This window comes from Falco biarmicus, chromosome 2, assembly GCF_023638135.1.
Source record: "Falco biarmicus isolate bFalBia1 chromosome 2, bFalBia1.pri, whole genome shotgun sequence".
In the NCBI taxonomy this organism is placed as follows: domain Eukaryota; kingdom Metazoa; phylum Chordata; class Aves; order Falconiformes; family Falconidae; genus Falco; species Falco biarmicus.
The window spans coordinates 53,520,636-53,545,334 of NC_079289.1; the positions used below are offsets into that span (position 1 = coordinate 53,520,636).

At 35.2% G+C, this 24,699-nt stretch overlaps 1 long non-coding RNA gene across 1 annotated transcript in view; it reads right to left on the reverse strand.

The window, feature by feature from the left end:
* The window catches only part of LOC130145026 (uncharacterized), a 64,594-nt gene that overhangs the window by 18,045 nt on the left and 21,850 nt on the right, over window positions 1–24,699 (reverse strand). Inside the window, exon 2 of the long non-coding RNA XR_008820351.1 lies at window positions 8,586–8,658. This is a non-coding gene — a long non-coding RNA (uncharacterized LOC130145026). The remainder of the gene's footprint in view (window positions 1–8,585; window positions 8,659–24,699) is intronic.

Consider the following 24,699-nt stretch of genomic DNA (forward strand, 5'->3'; position numbering starts at 1 on the left):
TAACTGTCAAGACCTTAAACAGATAGTATACGTTCATGTATTAAAATAACAAATTCATAGACAAAGGCTCATATATTTTTGTTATGATTTATTATTCTGTGCATGAATATCACTTGAACATTTATTTTTGCCAGTCATAATAGTTTCTTATTGCAACTGGCCTTCCAAGTACTATATTTTCAACTGGGAATGCCTCTGAAAGTACAATCTTCATAGTCTCTATGGCTAATATGATCTTTACTACTTTCCTCTCTTTTCTTTTTTATCTGTAACTCATTAATTCATGAAGGTCAGAAGTCCTTCAACTAGTATGAAAAAACTCAACAGTTTAAAATCCCATAGCAGAAAAAAGTAAAAATAAAAAAACACTTAAAGATCTTTAACTTTCCACTGTTTCTGCCTTTTGGAAACTCGATCAGTGCCTATGTGACAGTAATATTAATGATGATTTTTTGAAGAGTAGGTGTCCTCAATTATGCAGTATAAATTGAAGGTAAAAACAAAACTCTATTAGTATGCATCCTTACACTTCTTTGCCCCTCCACAGTTTCCTCATCACAATGCACTTTCTCTTCTACTTATTGCAAAGAACTATTCCCTTAACTCCTCCAGAGACTTTGTAATAGTAATACATTAAGCTCAATACCACCTGGATTACGGTGTTTGAATAGCTGAAGGGTTTTTTTTTAATTTCCCTTTAGTTTTTTTTCTCTTAAACAAAAGAGGAATATTAAATTAAATATTTGAATGTCACAAGTATTGAAAAATTATTCAAAAACATCACCTGTAGAAAATAAAAAAATTACTATCTCTATCCAATTTGAAAAACTTTTTTGTCATAATATATTTGGGTATTTAATTTAGATATTTCTAATTAATTAATATTATTCATTGTAATTAATGAGTATTGCTGAGTTTCTGGACACAGCCATACAGTGATCTCATTCCTACTTTTTCTTCAATGATGTTCCTATGTAAAATGTGAAATCAATCTGACATGGGAGAATTTGGGTGCTGCAGCCATAAGAACAGAACCACAGCATCCAGTGTCACAGGGTCTCAAATTTATTTACTAAGCAGTACCAGGACAGCCGCTGGTTAGTGATTTCTATGCTACAGTGTTCACACACTACACACTTGTAAAAATTAAGGCTCCAGCCTCTCCAGTCCATTTCAGATGTCCACATGGATCCAGGGTATCCCCATACATAGCGATAATTAGCATATTTTACATAAGTCATAAGCTCAGCCCCCAAATGTGTGATGCAAATGTAAAGTTCTTAACAGTTACATGACAACTTGTGTTATCTTTGCTTCTTTCTTTCTTTCCCATATGTACCAGAGTAACCCAAACAGGCAGAGCTGCGTAGGTGTCCTCTGGGTCTCATTCACTTGAGCAGTGGTGCCAGGGGTAGGCCTTACCCCATTGCAATAGCAAAATTATGACTGATCTAGGTTAAAATTCAGTACATAAGGCTTGCAAGAGAAGTTAACAATGATGAAAATCTAGGAAAAGGGACTTAGTGGAGTGAGTCCAGTGAAAGGCCGCTAAGAGTATTAAGGGCATGGAACATCTTGCATATGAGATGAAATGGAGAGGGCTGGGACTGTTCAGCCTGCAGAAGAGAGACTCAGGAAAATGAAGAGAAACAGACTCTTGTCATTGGTGCCAAGAAGCAATATGCATAAATTGAAACACATGTTATTTTGTCTGAACATTAGAGAACAGTTGTTTACTTTGAGGGTGGTTGAACACTACAACAGGTTTCCCAGGGAAGTTGTGGTGTCTCCATCTGTGGAGATATTCAAAACCTGACTGAACACAGTCCTGGGCAACCTGCTGTAGGTGACCATACTCTGATTTAGGCAGGGGCTGGCTGAAACAGTCTCCAGAGGTGTTTTCTGACTTCAGCCATTCTGTGATTCAGTGATTCAGCTCCTCAGCCTTCCTCTCCACCCATCCCTGTATTTTTGATGGTCTTTGTCATCTCTCAGGAAGGTACCATAAGTTTAGCAGACACTTGCTTGCATGCCACCTATAAATAATTCACACTTGTCAGTGATACCCTCATAAAAAATGCACTGGGGACATCAAGTCACTGTTTTATGGTCTGCATCATCCCCCTGGAGCTTTGCAACTGTGTAGTGGCTCAACTTCAAAAAGAGGGGTGGTAAATGCCCCTTCTGGAGTGCTAGAATGATCCCTGCTCCTACATTCCTCTTCTGACCACATACAATGTAGTGTCAGGTGCCTTAAGAACTTCCTGCTTAGCTATGGACACATGAGTGAAAAGATTAATCTTTCCTTAAACATAAACTTATTAAAGTTAGATAATCAATTTTGTGCTGGTTTCCATTGGCTCATTTTAAAGTGAATGAATGCAAACAGTTCTAGAGGGTTAGAATTTCAGAAACTCAGGATTATATATCAAGATAACAGCTTTGAGTTGACTTTACAAACAAGCTGTAAATTATTATCTTGTACTGCATTTTTAACATTTAATAAATTATTCTGATTCCACACCAAAGAGGCTGCATAATTACAAAAAGGGAATTAATGCTAAATAATATTTAAACAAAATTTGCATTTCTTTGCAGAGTTAAAAATCTGAATTCATCTATAAGTGTCAGCCATTATTTGTTTTTCATTTCACAAATAACTTTCTTATCTGAGTCACCTTGAGACTTTATTTACAATTCTGTTTCGGGTTTTTTTTTTCAAGACATGCTGAAATACCACTACATCTGGCTGAGAAATCCAGGGCTTGTTTTAGCAAATTCTTGCTTATGCAGCCAGCCTCACTGGTTTTAGATTATATGGGTTACGAAAAAAATAATTATATAGGCAATGAGTTCAAGATATGTAATGGAACAGGGATGATATGAAGTGAATGCTGAAAATAAGTAGCAATATTCATTGTTGTTTGCTATGTAGTAGTAGTAAAGCAATTAAGACCTAGAATCAGATTGCCTTACCTAGGCCTTACTTGAGATCTTATTTGATATTTACTCATAGATTAAATATGAAACATTTCTTTTTGAAGAGTAAACAAAACAAAATCCGTTTAAGATAATAAGTGTAATACTTTTGTTATCAGGAAATCTTATAAAAGAAACATATCTGAAGAATAGTGTGTCACTGTTAAAAAGCATAAAAAACAAGCAAAAAAGAACACTGTTAGAATAATTGAATCTATCTATAAATAATTTTAGTCTGTTACGTTATTTAACACTTTTTGCTATATATGAAGCTAAAGAAAGTTCCACATTAAACACTGGTACACATTGACGAGGTTTGGGTCATCAACTCATTCTCACTACACCCTCAACCACAAATATTTTATACTTCTAAATTAACCAGATATAATTTAATTCACCATGATATAATTCATCATAGCATGAAGTCCAAAATTCAGACTTAAGCAGTGCTTAGCTGCTTCAAAATATGAAACATAAAATTCCCTTTATTAGACAAAGAACTACCTATAACTAGCCAATTGTAATGTTATTTTTATATTCACATATAGGTGGCTAAATATAGATATGTAGATACAGATTATTGCCAGAAGCTGACATGCTCATTCAGAAAGTTAAATACTTGGGGTTTTTTTGCCTTCTTCAGACAGGAATATTACTAATATCCAAAACAGACATGAACTTTCACTAACTGCAACACTTTGGACAAATTCTACTTTCTGTCCAGTGGTGTTTGACTACAATATGTATTAAACAAACAGGCAAAAGAGAAATAAGATTTCCATTTCTCACAAGAGCTTCCTTACTGCAAAGTTGTTCTTTTTTTTTTCTTTTTTAAATGAGTCTTTCATCCTTTTATACATGTGACCTCACTTCAGCAGAAATTCAAAAAGATGATACAATGGCTTCTAGCTTTTAAACACCCACCTGTATCTACCACAATGAATGAAAAATTTTATAAGAAAGTGGAAAGACAGAGTAAAAAAAGAACAACTAAATGATTGCAAAAAAAGCCATTGCTAGATTAAGTAATGTCTAAAGGTAGATTATGATCAGATTCAACAGTATATACAATGGCAAATGTGAGAGGTATGCAGGGAACTGCTTCTTTGCTTCACTTTCTCACCTGTCCAGTTCTTTTCCTATATCAGCTTCATTAACAGACATGCGCTACCAGGGAAATCAAACATGTAAAAGAATTACCAGGTCACCTCATCTGCAGAGAGTGTATGCATCTCAAACAATGCACAAGCAGGGCCTGATTCATTCTAGTACCTGTATTTTCTGTTTCTTTTGTTGCATTTTACAAAAATTAGTAAGCAGTACGTATGTGCTTTATTAAAGAAAAAAAGATATTCTGGTCTTTATCGTGTCTTCTGTTTGTTTATCTTCTATCGCAATAGCAAACTTTTTTTTTTAAGATTTTGGCTCTTCTGAGAACAACTGTGAAAGGACTTCCTTTTTCTTTTTAAATGTACTGTGGTTTGGCTAAAACTTTTGCAAGTCTCCTGCCCTCTCTCTATTTTTATCACTTTCATGAAGAATTAGAATAATCAGTTTAATTTCAAAAGTGTTAAATGTTCCCATTTGAAATCTAATTGCAGTCCATCTGGCCTTAGTTAAAGCAACAGCTAAATAGAAGATATTAAGTAGAGCATAATTACATATTACGTTTCAAAATTTGAAAATTAGAAAGTAACTTGATTGAACAAACTGTGGTGCAACAGTACATACCACATAGAATATGCATTCATTCCCAAACTAACTGCTAACTAGGATAATTTATAGAATCATTATCATGTGCTTCTTCTTTTTGAATTTTTCTCTTTGACATTTTTGCATTAAGAAATCATTAAGTTTTGTATTTTAATGTAATTTTTCCATTTAAATTACCAAGCAGTTACTCATGATGGTTATGACTGTGCATGGCTTTTGGCACTAATATATCTCTGAAAACATATTGTTTATAATTCCAAATCCTCAGCTTTATCATTTTAAATTTTAACTCCTCTCTGAAGCTGGAGTAATATCGTTCCTTTGTGTTCAGCAAAGGGAAGCTAGGGAATTTGCTCTTTTTTATTGCACCTTTCTTTCTTGTAAGCTTTAATTCAGAAAATAGTTAAATATGCTCCTAGACTAAGAAATCTGTATGTGCTATACCTGCTCTAGAACTTCCCATTTTTCTTTCCAGCTGTGAATGCATATGGACTGTTCTAATCACAACATGTGTTATGATGTTGGTACTGCATCCTCTTCCTTTTCACTGCTATTAACACTACATTTTCCCTTCTGCACCCTTTCAGCTGCCCTTTAATCCTTTAGTGCCTCTTGTCTGCTCAGGTTGTTCCTTGGTTTAATATCCCCCTTTTTCATCATTAACTACTGTCATTTTTCTTTTCTTCAGCCCCTTTTGCATGCAAGCCTGCATACTTGGCCCTTGCCTATCCTTCTGCTGGTCACCCACCTTCCCATTTTCAAACAATAGAAACATGAGAGGAGTCAGTGGGACTTGTCTAGGCTTCTCTCAAGCAAAAAGCTACAACCACTTCAGATGCTAATCACAACAGATTAGTAAGAGTAGGCTATGGCTACACCTGGCATACTGTGTTACTTACACATAACAGAAAAAAGTACCAGTGAAGTGCATGTCAAAAGTCTCATCAACTTTAGTAACATTAGGATTTAATTCTAGCACACATGTCTACAGTTTGCAATTTAAGTTAATGCTCAACTGTGTCTGCGGCAATCTGTGTACCAAACAGCAAAAGAAAAGGGAATATGGGGGGACACAAATGTGTTGCTGACTTATCACTTTAAATTCCTGAAGCAAAGACACCTGACAAACCACCATTCCCTGAATGTGTTGCCTTAAATATGTCCCATAAAACTGGGGGGGGGGGGGGGGGGGAAGAAGGGGAAAAAAAAAATGAAAGAAAGAAAAAAACCAAACAACTGGGAACTCTTCCCACTGCATCAAGTTTATTAAACTGTGTGCTTACCAAGGAAAGATCTAGAAGACATGGTAATTCACAGACATGTTTCATATAAGCTAGTAAACAGGTAAACTGCTTAGTAGTAGGTGCTCTTCATTTTATTTTCTCCAGCAAAGGAGCTCACTAGAGCAAGTGTATGCAATGTTTTAATATTCACAGAATGCTAGGAATGTCTGTATTGTTTTGTGTAAAATGATTTTACTCCTTTTTTAAAAAAGAAAACATTATGTTCATCATTCAACTTTGCATAAGGCATTAACTTCTAATCTGGTAATGTACATAAAAGTCAAGTGTTGTTAAAGTCTCTCTTAAACCAAGCATATGAATTTCAGCAACATGAAAGAAGTGTATATAATATGTTTTCCTCAGAATTCATAGAAAGTCTACTAAACCCTGAAGTGACTCATGACATGAAACAAGGGCATCAGGAGTATAAATACCTGGCCTCGGTGGACTGTTGATGAGCTGAATATTATGCTTCTGCTGTGAAAAGACAGAAAATCCCTACAGCCTGTTTGGATCTGCATAATGATCTGCTTTTGATTGCAACTTTTGCCTGTTGCTGAAGAAATCTGTGGTGGCTGAATTACATTTAAATATGGGTTTTATCATTTTGATATAAAAAAGGGGGATGGTCTTCAAAGGAACATGACCATTTCAGCCAAGTTGTGGATACAGAGGGTTTGTCCCAGGGGTTTTACTTTTGTCAAGGTAGCAATGTGGCTACCCTTGCACAATTTTTGCAGTGTTTCATCACACAAATTGTTCCATTTGTTTCCACAGAATGACATGCACAGTCTAATTACATCCAGCAAAGTTTTGAAGTGCTTAGCTTTAGGCACATGAATGACATAAGTGGCATATGAATAAACTCACCTGTAGGCCAAGACTGATTTAGATATATGTCTAACTGCTTTGTTGAACTAGTAACTCCAGTGCTACTCCATGGGAGTAAGAAAACAGGATTCAATAAAAGTTTGAGACACCTAAAAATATATGTTTCTTTATGTAGCATCATAGGTTAGAAGCAATCTTGTGGTCAGGTAAGTGTCTACATGAGTTTGGTGTTGAAAATCCAATCCCTCAAAGAGATCAGCAGCTCAATTACTTGCCTAAAGATGGGTGTCTTGTGCTGCATGAGATGTTAGAGTGTTCCTAAGACAGACATGTTTCAGGACTGATCATGGCCCCCTGGAATGACCATTAGGAGCTGAGCAGGTCCATAGCCCTCACAGGTGACATACATTTTGGCAACTGATTCAAACACAGACTGCCAAACTGGGCAAAATAAGTGTTTTATTTAGAGCCTTTAAAAAGTCTGGGGAAACAGCCAACAGCTGCAAACCAGTCAGTTTCTTAACCAAACTCAGAACTTAAATACAGAGGTTTAATCCAATCTTTATTTTCCTACCTCAGGAAAACAAAAACAAAAAACACCCAAACCAAAATAACCTGCAGGTTCAGCAATACCAAATATAAAGATGTATCATAAGACAAAAGAATGAGTTCTCAGCAAGTGACTTGCTTTTATTCTTTTTTTTAAGGACAAAAAATAAATCACACAGAAATTATGCAGTAGAACATCTCCACTATTTTGTTCAAGCAGGACTGTAGGCAGGAGACAAATGGGTACGCCTGACTAGACATCTGAATATCATGGTAAAACCTAGGCAACTAGGCAATGTGGAATAAGAATTTATGACAAGAATAACTCATGGGATGGATTAAATTACTTCCAAACCTCTGTAATTACAAGAAATAGCATGTATTAGAGATGAAAAAGCCATTCCTATTTCATGGTTATGGTGTGAATGGGGTGAACTGCCACTCCATCTATGGATATTCTTTTTTCTTTAGCTTTCTGAATATAGCATACATTTAGCTGAAAAAATGTGTAGGTTTTAAAAATTTAAATACTGCTATGATATTTTACAAGTGGAACTAAGATACAGAATTTGCTAATACTTTCCTTGGTCTATGCTTTTTTACATTCTTACTGAAGAAGTCACGCTCTGAATTAAACTTTGTGTGGGAGAGAAAGGCATTTAGCCTGCATTACCATGTAGTCAGTTCAGTTTGAAGGAAAACAAACATAATGATTTGAGTTGTTAGTATTTTTCTCCTCTGTAGTTAATACAAATGTGTTTTTCAAAAATCTGCAATGCTTAAAGCATTAAGATCAACATTAGTTTTAGTCAAAATTATATAATGCAACTTGAAAATTGAAGACAGAAAACACAGAATGAAGTAACACAGCTTGTTCATGAAGAGCATGAGAAAGATTATGGAATTTATGGCACATGCAACAGAAGGAAAATTATGGCATGATAGATGCATTGTCCAAATTTTCCAAAGGTAGCTTTTAGTTCTTGTACTTACTCCACTGTAACACCATAGACTGCATTTTTTTCTAGTGCTTATTCTTTATGAAGTGATTCAGATTTACTGGCCAAAATCCTCAACTGAATTGTAACTCACAACAGGTTAAGTCCCCTAAGGCAAACAAAGCTAACCATAGAGAAAGCACTCAAGAAAGAAGTCTTCTAGCAAGTAGCACAGAGGTGACATAAAGAACATTCAAGGGAAAAGGTATCTGGTGCATTTTCCTGCACTTACCTACCGATTCCAAATGCTCCATTTATCCCACTTCTGAAATGGTTAGAAATTATATGTCAGAACATATGGTTATCTGAAATAATAAGAAAAATGTCTTAAGTTAACTCGAAAGTCAGCAAAATATTTGTGTGAACAAACTATAGCCTGAGTTGATGTAATAATAAGGTAATCAGTAGTTAACCTATGCATTCATTCTCTCCCAGATACTGCTTCTGATGAGGGGTATTAGATTCGCAGTAGTGTGAATGACTATGGAGTTTCCATTAGAAGGCATATCAGCTAACAAAGTGAAAATCCAGGAACACTTCAAACTAGAAAAGGGATTTTGTTTATGGCTATAGAGAGAAGTATATTTCCTTGAATATCCATAGCCTGCATAGTTTGACAATGTGAGGTCAACAAAAGCCCACCCAGAAGTACTGTCCTGATGTAGATATCCACAACAAAATAGTGAACTAAGAACCACCAGAAAGAGAGGCATGCCAGTGACCTACTCTCTAAGTAGAATCAGAATAAAAACCAAAATAAAATGAAAAGGACTTCATTAATTGTGAAAGGAAAGCTAATAAAACTACTCACTAGAAGAAAACATTCTGATGGGAATGGGGGAAATGGATTCTCGTGTTGGTATTAAATAGTGCAATCAATAATAATTGTAATGGACACAGAAAAGGAAACATTCTTACAACCAAAACCTATAGATTTTTGAGGAGCTTGCAAGAAGTGATAATTTAAATGGAGTTACAAATATACCATCGGCCATTTCTTCAGGACTGACTTTTACATAAGACAAAAGCTGAAATTGACATCTCAGAGATAAAAGTTATGGGTAAGAAAATGCTATATGAGGAGTTAGGAAATATGTAAAAGCCAGAGGACAGTCATGAAATTAAGCATGTAGAACTATGGCAAAAAATTAATTAAATGTTTCATAAAAGTTGCAATGAGTTTTTGCTATATAAGGAGTTTTAGTCAAACTTGACCCCAAACTTCAGAGCTACAGACAAAGACAATATGAAATAAGCTTTCTAAATTGCCACTTACTGAGATGGTGTTGAAGCACAGAATGTTCATTTTCAATGGACCAGGCAACAGAAACATAGGTATTTATTTTATGTAAGAATAGGTAACATAAGAATGAAGTATAATCTGGAAAAAAAAAAAAAAAAAAGCAGATTTCAATCAAATAGCATTTTCTTGAGGAAGTACAGATACAATTTTTGTTATAAAAATTATGAGTTAAACTCCTCAGATGTGCCTAAAAAAAAAGTGGACGAGGAAGAATCAGTACTAATAACACATATTCTGAGTTATTTTTTAACTGAAGTATCTGACAGCATCATTCTGCTGTCCAGTCCTACTTGATGTGCCCACCACATTCTACATAGCATCCAATTGCTAGTCCAGAAAGCATAGGCTTTCCTCAAGTCCTGTCTTTTATCTCCCAGCTGTGTTCAAACGCCTTTGATATGCTACCAATGGCACTAGACACTGTTCAAGCAGGTGAATAAATCCCTGAGTGTTTTCTGTACCAATTAAATATAGAAAAGCATAAGAAGCAAGAATATTATGGCTGACATGCACAATCATTATCAAAATAAAAACACTTTCAGTGCTTCAGAAAGTAGAAACCTGACCTTTTCACAAAGGTTAAGTGTCATTGCACAAGAGTCTCTATCATAGCAAAGAGTGCTGCTGTAAGTCAGCATTTTAATTACCTGACTGATTTACACTTCCAGTTTATTTACCTCTTCTCAACAGCCAGCTCATCTTTCATCTTCTGTGTGCAATCACAAGCAGTGTGAAATGTTATTAAAATGGTTAGGCATAATTGATAAAGAGGCAATTTCCCAGCATGCTTAAATGACTTTCAGCAGGACTTGTTTTCTTAAGTTGTTTTTAAGATCCTGCCCTAAAGGTTCTCTAAAGCCTGGCTTCCAAACTCAAGACAGCTGTGGTTTCATGCAGAAGACACTGCCTAATTCAGTGGATTAATGTATGAGACTAGTACAGCAAAAATCTCTCAGTACAGAGGCAGGGTATGCAATACAAAAGATCCACCTGGGAGGGAGGAAAAAACCTGACATGCTTGCAAGAAAGTAAATACAGAATTAGAGTATTTTTCATTATCCCTGTTCACTTGCAATTAAGAAAACTGGCGTAACTGCCTCCTTACTAGTGATTCCAGAAGGGTAGCCTTGCTTGACCCTTTGCATAGATGTCCATTTTCAGTTAAATGTGGTCCATAGCCTTTCCTGATTACCTAAGGATGAAGGAAAAAAACCCTTTGCTTATCTTACTTCAGCTACTTCAAAACCATTTTTCCACAATATTCATTAAAATTGATTTGTCTTCCAAGGTGATTCTTATTTTATAGACCCATAAAGTGGACATAGAAATAAAGGCTTTAATCTGCATGTCTCGTTTTGAGGAGCAATTTTCTTTTAGGCAAAACTAAGGTCCTATTTCAAACAGCCTAATTTCTGATTACTACAACCTGAGTAAGAGGCTGTTTTATTCTTATCAGCAGAATTTTATTAAAAGGGAACCTACAGCCTTCAGCAGACAAGAAACATTATCTGAACTCTGCCTTCATCACCTCATCAAAGCAGATTTATCGAAAATTGTGCATGTCTAAGGGACTGAGTACTTTGTTGAAAAGACTGTATTGCAAAGAAATGACATCTACATTATCAAGGACAGAATGTTACTAGATTTATAAACTGCCAGGCATCATAAAAGAAATTGCTGGCTGAAGCTATATACTGTTTGCCATGTGATGTCACACTGGATATAATGTAACAGGATCTGGCACATCAGTGGTACGATTAAAGGATAATATTAGTACTGTGCCTTTTTAACTAAGGAATAATTCAGTTCCTAGGGGATAAACGGGAAGACTGAAGAGCTAGGAGCTTATGACTTGAGATTACTGCAAAGAAAAATAATTCATTACTATCTCTTCAACTCCTATTTTATGAATGTGCATCAAAAGTTGGTTTGATAATTGGTATTTGCAACTAGTCCTGAGTTTTAATAATGTATTTAGAATTTGCTTTTTGATTAGCTTAAGACAGTATTTTCATTAAACCTTAAAACATTCATTTTAGAAGAATCTGTGTTTAGAATGTCACTTGAAGAGATGGCATTTCAGTCTCTATTCACTAAAGAAGTCCAGTTATAAAGGGATCAGATTATCCATCTGCTTCAGCTCTCCAAGTCAAATCTCTTCTCAATTTTTTCTAACAGCCACAGTTTTCTTGAAATGAGTTACGCTAGCAGCGTGATGCTTCTCATCGGTAATTGCCTACTTCATATATTGATACATTAAACCTTACACCATAAAGACTGATTCTCTGCCTCTTTGGTCTCTGCATACATTTTACTGAATGTATCGTTTCTAGCATGTGTTCTATGCTTACAGCTGTAGAGACAGTACATGATGTACTAATAATACAGATAATAATACAGATTTCGAGAGCTTTGTGGAAAACAGCTTCTACATTTTACTGAGAAAATAATCTCCTTGGTCTCTACTGCCAGTATCTCTGGTTCCAGAAATTATTCTATCAGGGGAAAACAAACTGAAGTCCTAATGCTCTCAGTAGCAAAACTGTAACTGCAGTGAATCTAGGAATATATTTTTTATCTTTTTTGTCTGCAAATGGTATCTACCAACAATCACACCACTGTTAAGAAGAGCTATGTACAGAACTGATTTGCAAAACTAAATGTGTAACAGCAATAATGCATTTTTGCATTCTGCTAGGAATCAAAACAACTATCCCATGATACATTGAAGCAGATAGTTAGGTACTAGCCCATTGACAATGGAGACAGGACTCTCAGGGGGATTTGTGCTGATTCCAGTCAAGGCCGGCACCTTATTTTCCTCAACACACTCCCAGAATCAAGCCATGAAAAGACAGCAGCTGCCACCAACAAGCAACAGAAATACAAGGAGAAAGGATTCACCCTAAAACAGCAGGTGAGTGAGGAGCTGAACGCAGTATTTCATAAATGACCTAGCTGTCAAATGACTGAGAGTGACTGGCATATGGAAGATACAGTGCTGTGATGGGGTTTAAGGGACCATCACACTGATTCTTCTTTAGGATGCCACTACTGGTCTTGGAAGCTGACTTATACCAGGGAATCTACAAAGCACCAGAAAATGTGCTCATGCTCAGACATGAATCCAGTGTTATGATTAACTGGCATGATTTTGTCTTGAAGTAGTAGCCTGCTCTCAGACAACTCTGGGGCACAGTTCAAGGAATAGCATGTACAACGGACTGTTCCTAATAATAGGCAACCAACCTAATGGGAATCATCCTGGCTGTGGGGTGGGAGGTATGGGATAGAGCCTGGGATGTAAGCTGTGCATGCTGTTTGGCCCTAGAAACAGTCAAATGTTCCTGGACTGTTTATTTACCAGTAGAGATATAGCCTGGAACTAGCTTTAGTTAGCTTCAGTTCTCCGGCTTTAAGGTAACGCTACCAACATCTTTTGCAAAGCATTTTGTCATCTATTTAGAAAAAATATTGGTTAAAATGAGACTTGGTTATTACGTTCTCTCAGCCCAACTAAAGTTCTATTAAGAAAAGAATCACTCTTTCACTATGTTCAGGTCTTCTCATTTTCAAAACCTTTCCCATCTTAGCTCCCCACTACTTATTGATTTTCATCTCATCACATTACCATCAATGCACTCCCTCTTTTCTGCAGATGATGCCAGCCCTAGTTGTTTGCTTGCCTTACTTCTGCCCAAAATATCTCTGTGCTTCCTACTGAGACAGCGTACTGGTGCTGGCTGATTAATTTACTACATACCTACCTTCAGTTGCCTCTGAGGGCCTACTTCTATGTAACTTTTACAGCAAGTCAGTCAATATATAACTTAGTCAACAGCTCAATAAAACTAAAGTTTATTATACAGTCACTAAAAAAAAAAAATAAGCAGAGGTATGTGGTTTTTTCCTCTGTTAAGTCCTTTGTTGTTTTTTTTACTGAAAAAAAAACCAAACCATTGAGACAAGTATCATACCTATCTCTTTAAGTTTACAAGCTTATAAACTTATAGGTTCCAAGCAGAATGGTATAAGAAAAAGTATCATAAATTACAACATAATTAGTATTGCATCAAACTTGGTAGTACACTACCACACCAGCACGACCCAGCTCTAGACATAATATATATCCTGGTTGTGTTGTTGCTTGCCAGAACAGGTATAGTTACAAACCCAAACCTGCAATATTGTGGGTTTAGGTGTATTTCAGAATTTTTTTGTAACTAGAAATTGAACATGTTTATAACAAACTTGTAATCACTAATCCCTTTTACCAGTTGAGAATAACAACAGGTGTAATTTTGTCATAATTTTCAAACCACTTGCCACTGCTTTGTTTCCAAGTTGCATGAAACGTTATTATAATTTATGTGTGCAGCCTGGCTCTTAGCACTACTCAATCTTTAATGTCCCCATTATGTTGCTCTAATAGGTATTCTTTCATACAACTGTTTTTCTCCCTTCTCAAACATAATGAATCTCTAAGTCCAAGACCTGTATTTCTGTTTCTTCTAACATTTTCTTCTCATCTACATCATTGTTCTACTGTGAAGCTTCTCTGACATTAAGGCAGAAACAAAAGGGTTTATTTCTGGGTCTAAACATTTTCCTGCAACTTTCTTGGTAATCTAAAAGTTCCTCTATTACATGGATTTTTCATAATTTGATCACAACTAGCCAAGTCCAGTAGTCACTCTGAGCAAAAGTCCTATAATTGCATATCAGCTGCATATGTTATGGATTATATAGAATTCTAAAGCATTACTGTTGGCCTCAAAGCATTGTTATTAAAGGTAGTTTACAAAAGTAACTGAAATAAATACGCAGTCATTACACTAGTATATGTAACCTGCCATATAAGTTCTCCTTTCTTAAAATTATCAGAGTAAAGTTGTATGCTCCCGGAGTAGAGCTGAAAGCAAGGAGGAATACCCAAGAATAGCTCAACTGTCATGGGATGTTTATTTCAGGATACTTGAATCCAGCTCCTTTTTTCCTCCCACTTTGGACAGGAGAGGGTACTTTCTGAGATTAAGACACCAGAATCTAATTAACTACCTGTGCGCCAGGGATCTTTTCCTTTGAAAAAACAAATAAACAAACCCCAAAACAAAAAACAGACAAAACACAAAACAAAACCAAAACAAGAAGAAAGAAAGAAAAAAAAAAGCTGTTTCTACTCTCATGGAAGAAATACGAGGTTTACTGGAAGAGCACTTCTCAGCATCTAAAGCTATGAGAAAAAATGGAGTCACAGCAATATTCAATACCTAATACTGCTGCCAAGCATTAGGCAGCCTCCTACTGTGTGACCACTGTGTCTAATAATTTTCCTAGTTTAGCTATATGAATCAAGAATATATTTCTTAAAAAAAAGTTTCCTTTGTTCTTTTGAGAATGTAGGTTATATATCTTGTTTCATAATGAATAATATGAATAATTATGTATTCAGAAACAAGCATGGCTCTAATATTTTAAAGTAAAAAAGGAGATTTGCTTAACTGCTTAACTGCTACTTTGCAGATCCCTGTTTTAGGTCAGAGACGTTGCAGTCAATGCATAAATACATTAAAAGCTCAGGTACCCATATATAATTAAAACAGCATAGCAGCAATAATTCTTACATGTATATTTGCCATTGCTGTACATAATCAGGTGTTCTAGCCCTCTTAGTCAAAGCAGATAATAGTAAGAAGGAAGTAATGTGCTTTTAATTTATCCAGTGGCTGGCTGCTTAAAGATCTCACAGAGGACAGAGATGAAGTAGTTCTTTTTACTCTTGGTGAAGGGATGTGAACCTGTTACCATCACCGAAAACACATGAAAAAGAGGCTGCTATGGGATGACACAGGTAAGAAGACTTAATCCCCTGCAGCTAAACAGGAATCTTTGTATTCTGCTTTGCAGGAATAACTCACTATACCCTATACAACTGCACCTAGAATAGAATGCTGAGTTACAAGGTCTATTCCATTACTTTTTAAATTACAAAATTTATAAAAATTTGGTAATGCAGGAAATGGAAGCTGGAAAGTTCCCTAATGTCAAGCCCACAGAGGGACACTAGATGCCTTAGTTGCTAAGCAGAGGTAAATTGAAAGCTACTGTAGCCTTCTAGCCCAGTAATACTGTATTGCCATTGCTAGGAACAGGCCACTGAGTTTGCAAGTCCTCAAAGCAGAGTCTTGTCAGACTTGTCTTGTCTGAACCTGTCTTGAATGCTTACATATTTATTTGCTTTAGCTGTGACAACAATTGGTCTAATTTATTTTTTCTAAAAAAAATAATAATCATATTTTTCTTTTCTAATGGCTGTGTTTGAGTTAGCTTACATTTGATTATTTCTATGTTAGGCTTACAGTTTTTGTACAAATAGTAGTAGTAAGCAGTTACTCCTTTTATAACGAGGTATTTATGACTGATGTAGTGATGTTGTGTAGAGAAATACAGTCCTGGTCTGATAGTGGAAGCCCTGAGAACCGGGAACATGGGATGTAGAAGAAGGAGCACAGGCACAGGATGATCAGAGACAGGGCCCAGGCTGATAATGGAGATCCAATGGCTCTAATAAACACACCCACAGCTGGTTCAAGAAATGCAGACCAGGAACTGAACAACTAGTTTTAGGCGTGACAGAACAACAAACAAGGCTCTGACAGACATAAAATGCACCACATCATACACTAAATTTGAATGTAACTTGCAGACTAAGAGCAAGATTTAAAAGCATGTTATCAAGTATAGGAGCATTGACATTATGCTCCTTTCAGCAAAGGGCTTGAATACCCCCACACATACACACCAAACTACAGCCATTGAAGTTAGGATCCAGACAGGCAGTGGAAGGGTGAACACAGCATGAAGGGAAGGAGAGGAGATTAGGAGTTGTGTGTATAACACAACCCTGTGTTTGTTTACTGCATTTGGTAAAGACACTGTCCATGTTTGCTGTTCTTTAAGATGTGCAGACAATGTAGCAGCTGGATTAATCTGCAACCAGCATGTTGAAAAAGGGCGATATTTATTCTAAAATCAGTAAGCACATTGCTGATTTTTCATTTTTAACTTTTGCTATTAAGTGGCAAAATATTGGAAAAAGATACTCAGATACACATAATACCTAACAAAGGAAAGACATGGCATTTAAAAAGAAACACACTCCCCTTTCATTTATATGATGTTTTTTACAGGATTGTGTTTCTCTTGAAACTAGATTGATTGCATAGACTCCAAACATTAAAGCTTCTGTTTAAAGCAAATGAACAAACAATTTATCTTTGCCACGTACAGAAAACAGTTTTGAACGTTTTTAGAAATTATATGCTCAGAGTGATAAAGTAATCACTAGGAAAAGCAAGTAGGTCTGTCCCATGTACAAATTTATACTATTAAAAAGACTATTTATCATTCTTGTCTAAAAACCATAGTTCATTTAGAAAAAGTACCCTTTCCATCACCACAGTTAGAGTCCGGAATTTAAAGAACTCTCACATAGCTCTCTTGGTTTTGGGTGTGGATTAGGCACTGTATGATTTTTCTTTAAATGAGCACATTCTGAAGAATTTTGTTTTCTCCTGACAAACTAATATAGAGTCTGACACGTTAGGGAAGTAAGTACAAAAGGTGTTCAAATAAATAATTTCAGTCATTCACCTTTCTGTGTAGATAACATTTCAGTTAATACTGGAAAATTATGGAATGCTGCAAAGTATTAAACCTCACAGAATGTAAGAATACAAGCTGGGAGTTACTTCCAGCAGAGTCTGATACCTTAATCATACTGAAGAGTATTTGGTTTTGAGGATAACATCACTAGAAGAAAAATAACTAGTTATTTGTGCTAACTGCTGCTCAGCATGTGTAAAGCTTCCACAATTTGGTCCTACATATTTATTGAGAACTCAAAGAATGTATCAATTCTAGAAAGATTTAATTAAATTTACCACATTAGTAACAAAATATTTTCAGAACTGAAAAGTTAACTTAGGGAATTGAACTTCTGAAATTAAAGTATTACGCTTTTCTATGTCATGTTCATGCCTTCATCTTTCAGGAAAAATGGAAAAGTAGGATTCTTAAAGGTTGGTTTTGATCACCCTGACAAAGTAAGCAGGCTATTTGCACACATCACTTGGATTAATTCTGCAAGTACATATCTGTGGGAAGGAGTTAGTTCACAGCAGTGACAATATGGTTTTTTTGGACAGAAGTGTTTGAAGCAGAGTGGAATCCGTGTTGATTAGGCCTTTGAAAGTTTTTCTGTATGTCTTGGCAGTATGTGAGGAGCAGGAATGATGATTTTCTACATAGTCTAAGACTAGTTTTGTACAAATCTTTTCAATTTCAACCCGTTTGCCTCATCTAGAGTGCTCTGTCATTGAGTGCTCCAGTTTCCATCTTCCCCAGCTCCATCCACTGTTAGAAGCAAGAAATCTCTGGCCACTCTAAGAATGTAGAGGAAGTAGCAATTTAAGAGGTAGTGTATAAATATGAATCGTCAATGTGTGGCAATGAAGACTCACCATCTTTTCTACCATGGCTCTTTTCAAACAGCATTTAAATGACAGGCATGGCATAAAATTATAGACCACATTTATTTGATTTCTTTAGTTGTATCTATGCTATAAATTAATAAAGTAAAACAAAAGGTGAGAAGTTGGGGCTTTTTTGTTCCTGGAAGAGAATGGCTTGCATCCATGGCTCCTAAAACATCCCCCCAAAACAGAGGGGTCATGTCTCTATCTATTAACATGCCTTTAGCAAAAATAACTTCCTGTCTACCACATGTAGTTCAGAGAAGAACAAACATGTCTGAGGTCTAATGAAATCAGTGTTGGATGAAAAAAAAGTCATGTATACAAGACACACTTTTATAAGTGTCACCGTGCATGAAGGAATACTAGCCCTTCTTCTATGTCCCAACAAAGCATGCAAAAACAGAAGTCCAGTAGCAGTGACAAGCTTCTCCTACCATGCAAAAAAGTTTATTATAAAAGCTTACTGAGTGTAAATACAGTCTCAGAAGCCACAAGCGCACTGAAGCCACTGTGAAGCAAAGGCTCATTTATGGGATCACCTTCACAGCTCTATGATTACACTAGTGCTCTACTGTTTTATACAAGAGGACGGTGTCCTCTAACCTATCTGGTGAGAATAATTTTTTGGGAATTGCCCTGATCTCTACCTTCACTGCAGCACTTTTGTTTAACTATTACTTTTTTTTTTTTACTGGAAAATCCTGTAGACAGAAGATAATCTGGATATAAAGCTTTTCAGCTACATAAAACTGGTGTTGAAAAGAGCAAGACCTCAAGTTTTCTTCACGACTATGTAAGTTATGCTCCTTTACACTTCATGTGATACGTTTGGTATTCTAGAACAAGATTTTAGCTAAACGCCTTAGAGTACACTGGTTAATGTATTTTATACAAAGCTTTTGAGTTTCTTTTAGTAAACAACAGGATAAAACAAACAAGTCTTTTATTACATTTAAAATGCTGATCTCTGAGCTGTTATTAATTTTAGGGTAGGATGGAGGGAAATAAAGACTGAAATTGCAAAATACTCTGGTACTGGAACACCTACAGTAAAAGCATTTTAAAACTTTTATATCAAACATTTCTGCATGTCATGGGTGTACTTTCTTATGCTTATCTGCAAGTACCACATTACAATCTGATGAGTCAGAGATAAACAATTTTTGACCAAAGCCATTAAGTTTCGTAAGGGAAACACTCATCCTAGTAAATCTGGCATAAGCATAATCTTCTGTAGTTTCTTTTCTCTTTAAGACACAAATACCCTCTAATGAGAAAAAATCTTCAGCATGTTGCAGTTCTTCAAAATTTCTAACATTAGAAGTTGTCTTTGGCAATGGCATATTACAGCAGTAAAGGTATGTGTACTTTTCATAAATGCAAAATAACTTGGAATATTGGGTAAAAATTGACATATTTCTGTTTTATCAAGGGGTTTGGGATTCTGAATTGAACCTTATGATATTTAACTAACTTCAGGGCATATGTTTTTTAGAAAAAATTCTACGGATTCTGAAAAAAAAAGCAATCAAAAATTTGGGGTTTACTTCCAATACTACCTCAGTTAACATTTACAAAGGTTTAGCCACTAGATATTATTTAGCACATTATTTAGTATAAATAGTTTTGTTATCTCCGTTCAGAATCATAAGTTGCATTTTTGAACATTCAGGCCTTAATTCACTGTTTGTTTAATATCAACTACAGTAATTCTTTCAGACATCTCTCATGCTTGAATGTAAGTATCCTGCTAAATATTTACTGAATTACACAAACACTTCAACATTCAGCCACATCAAGCAATCATAAGAGTAAATTCCATTTATGATTTTTTGTCCCTTTTTTATTCTTTGAAAAGAAGGATTTCTGCTTATTTTTCTTATTAAAAAAATAAGTTTTGTTGAACACAACATAAAGTCTTTAACAGATGCCTGCTGACATGTTTATTAAGTATTTTAAGTGCTTAATAACCATTATTTTCCCCTCCCTTTATTGAAGAAGGGAACTATACAGTAGATAGCTCAACACACAGCTCTTTTAAAAGAGCAGTTCTAGTTTTTTCTTCTCTATGGCAGTTATTATCCATTCCTTTGATGTCATTTTTTTCTACCTGTGTAAGCCATTTTAAACGCCTCTGCTGTATTTCTGAGTTGCGATTGCTTTAATGAATATTCACAATCACGTTTTTATGTGAAATCATTCCCTCCTTTGGCTATTCTAGGACGAATTTACTTCATAATAATGGCATTAAACACAGAATAAATTAAATGTGGTTTTTTATTGATCTATCCTGTGATTTCAAGTCAATTTTCTATACTGTATTGTTACAACAACTGAAGAAGAAATAATTTACGTAACTCAGTATTTGCTAATATTATACAACAAACTTTAAAAGATTTCATATAATTATGAAACAAAGAAATGTAGTTATTGAGTTAGTTTACAGTTAATTTTCCCACAATCAGTGGCGTAACATTTAAGGAAACGACAAAATGAGTATATAATCAATATTCTTTGGTATTGCAGATCTACCTAATGTAAGCTTTAAATATATATGGAAAGCCAGATAATTTGTAAAGCAAAGCCTTGAAAGATATGGAATGATAAATTAAGGTAATTTGTGTGAATAATTTGAAACTGTGATAATTCGTACAATGACTACATTGTAGTGATGGTACATTCAAAAACCTCACACACCTAGTAAAATGAGGTTGTCCAGTTTTGAACTCTGTCTAATGCAAACGTTGTTAGTGTAAACCCTATGGACAGATTAAGATGAGATTGTATGCCAGATTTGAATGTGCAATCCCTATGTTCATATTACAGTAAGTAAAAGACACCCTTGAGCTTTGGATCTTCATTGTGTCATCGTAATGGCACAAAAAGACAAGTCAAGGAAAGGGCACTTGACATCATACATGTAAGTAACAGACAGAACCTGATAAAAATGTTTAGCAAAAACATTCATTTGAAATAAACTGCTTTTAACTGGAATGCCATAAATTTCACTTAAGGAAACTACCATTCCTGTGGTTGTGGGAACTTCTATAGACTTTACTGAATTATACAATGCAATGTGATACAATGCAGTAACAGAGGTCTAGAATTAAAGCAGTAGATAAATGGAAGAAAACTGACACATGTGGACTCAGGAAAAGAAGAGAGGGGAGAAGATGATAATGGAGATAGATGTGATTGCACAGGTGACTGCTCTAAGGGTCTCAGAATTATTGATAACAGTCAATGGCAAAACAGAGAGGATACTCAACAAAATTAATTAGGGAAAAGAAAAAGCACATGTGTGGCATCTGGCATTTTTACACAGCTGCTGTAAGGTCCTCTTGCCAATTAGAAGAAAAACACAGCAGGTAGGTTGCTTTGTCTTTGACTACAGTGCCACTGAAAAAAGGGAACATGCTTTTTTCTCCTGCCTTGTATCATTTATAGTTTGCCTCCACAGCTGGTGGCTGAGATGTATTACTGTACCATTTCTCAAAGCTTCCCTCTGACCTTTGTTGATCTGTATTCTATTAACTACCTTGCTCTCTTAGATGCATCAACTGAATTGCCTGACTGAAACAAGGGACAAAACTAATACTAGTAAGGTTAGTACTATCACTAGTTCACTGAGACTTGGAAATATTTTCCTTGCATCCACTCTCCCTTGACTTCACTGTATGGTTTTGACAAAAAAGATCAAATTTTTTTCCACAGTACAGAATGTCTCATTACATACCAGGCACACTTTTCTGCCTTTGAGTTCTACATGGATGAATGGCTTTCTAAGTCTGCCTGATAGTTGCTGGTAAACTAAAAATCCAAATTATCAATGCTGTGCTTTAAAACTGGTTTCTTTCCTTACATGGGCTCCTGTTACTCACAAATAACATGGTTTTCCAGAACCGGAACTTTTGTCTGGCTCATGAACAATTCCAGTATATGTCAGATAATCACAACAAATTAACTAGATGTACAATTTAGTTGTAACTCATGTTAAATGGGAAAAACTATAGAAATTAAATAAGCAAAATTGTTTAATTCTAATTCTTTCTTATTGGTGACCTGTATAGTCATCAAATAGCTGAGCAAGATGATACAATATGTAAGTGTACCCAACAAGTACTGACTTGTTAAGAGTTTTTTGACCATTTTTGTACAAGTATAAGCAGCAACACAAACTAAAAAGACAAGTTTATTGTAATATACTGGCTTGGCTTGAGTATTACAATGGTAATTACACACAGAAACACATGTATTGTACATATGTTTCAATAGCTTACTAAGTTCAAGATTTGCACATGATAAAATGGAAAGGGAAGTCATGGGCTTAGTCTCTTCACCCTAAAAACGTAACAGTAATGGAGTTACTTTGAGGATACTGCCTCACTGAGGATTAAGACAGCTATAATTCTGCTTTTCCCAGTATTTATAATGTTTAACAGCATCTCTGTTTGCCGATTTGCTTTTATGATGAAAGCTGCATAGAAGGATTATTTATTGCCTCTGAGTTCTGTGCTGTTATCCTTTTTGCTCTTCAAACCTTGCTAGGCCAATTAATATTCCTTATCTCTAAGAAGGGTAGTTCTTCTTATCCCCAAATACACGTGGTTTTACAGCAGCTCCCAACACACCAATTATTCTAGAATACCAGTATGATTTCATTATATTATGGATAAGTGCAGACTTTGTTCTACCTATGAAACTAAAAAAAAAGCAGAACATAATACTTCAACATTTTGCTTTTTGCATTCTGCTTCAATTTTTCTATCTTATCCTTTTATAGAAAATTGGGTACTCAACACAGCTGAAAGCAAAAATCTAACATTTAAATATCTAGTAAACTATAATGAATGTATTTATTTTTTTCAAAAGGAATATTGTCATTTTCTGTTCACAGTTGAAGCCAAATCAATGAGAATTTACTCAGGTAACTGAGTAGCGGTGAAAGGGGGACCTAAAGAGTTCAAATCATGCACAAGAACTGATACTCAGCTTCACACAGATGCTGCTCAACCCAGTGACCTGGATTTTCAGCAGATGTCACATGGGCCTTCTAGACCTATTGTAAAATGGATCTGTATTAATAATTCATTACTGCCTTTCCTCTCTAAACACTACAGCCATTTATGTAATATTAAGAAACTCCAGTGTTGTGCTCTTTATGCCACCATCTTACATAAAGAAATGTACATCTACCTCACTTCTCCTTTCTCCAGGCTCTACAACTGCAATACATTATTTAATGATAAACAACATTATCTCCTGTCATTACTGATTAGAAATGTGGTTGCTTAGCACCATCACACAATTGTAGTACTGAATATGGAATAAAACAAAAAAAATAATTAATTATATTTTGATGTCTTATAAAATTTGATAAAACAAAGTTTGTAATTTGATAGAAGATGAAGTGCCTCTCCTATATGGGCAGACCACTACATTTGGTAGAACCCATTCTGCATCTTTTTTTAAAGCACCCTTTTACAAGCTTCTTTTTTGTACTCTGCTCAGAAGGCTGCATTATGGCATTACTTACAAATTACAGTGGATTCACCCTGAAACATGAAAATCTCAACTGTAAGGCATATTTAGCTTACATGTAAAAACAATCTGAACCACAAATTTCTCAATGTGAAAGTTCATAGAACTAACTCTATGTAATTAATTATTAATATTCACATTGTTTCAGAAATATTAGAAAGCATTTCATATTCATCAAAGTACAACTGTATTTAAGAGCTGCTGCTTATAGCACCAATCATTGCAAAAGGTCAGGATATAACATTCATTGCCCATTTTTTCTAGTTCCAAAATGTTTCAAAGTGATTTACAGTTGTGACATTTTGCATATGTTTAAGTTTTAGGTATAAGTAACAAATTAAAATATATATCAATAAACAGATAAATCCCTGTAAGTGATTTCCTAAATTTTTCCATGACCAGGTAAGGGGATAATAGCCCTCACTCTGCAATAAAGTACATTTAATTTTAAGAAGAAATGACATTGATATTTTATCCTATTTTTTATATAAAAGCTATTTAAGGCTACAACTATATATATTTAGAACAGTAGGTCAAAAAAAACAGAAAACACTGTCTTACCATAATTTCACCAATGTATTTTTTTTCCTGTCTTGATGGAAACTGCAGAAAGATTTCCCCATAAGAATCACAGAATGTATGATCCATCTCACTCAATTTTGACATATAAATTCAGACCACTACATTTACTGATTCATCAAGTTCAGTGGAGGGAGCTAGGTTCATTCATTTACAGAATAAAACAGATTTCTCTTGAATGTCTTTCTCACTCCATTTGCTGAAGTGGGGCTGGTTAATATTTCCTCATAAGAAGAACAACAATTTACCATTTTTAAAAATAAAACTTTAACATTTCCCTCTTAAAAGCATGTCTTTGTCATTAGGGCCTTTTTCTAAGAATTGCCTTCTAAAAACCAATTTGACAGCCTACCCTTGTCTATGTACATTTATATTTTGTGATCTGT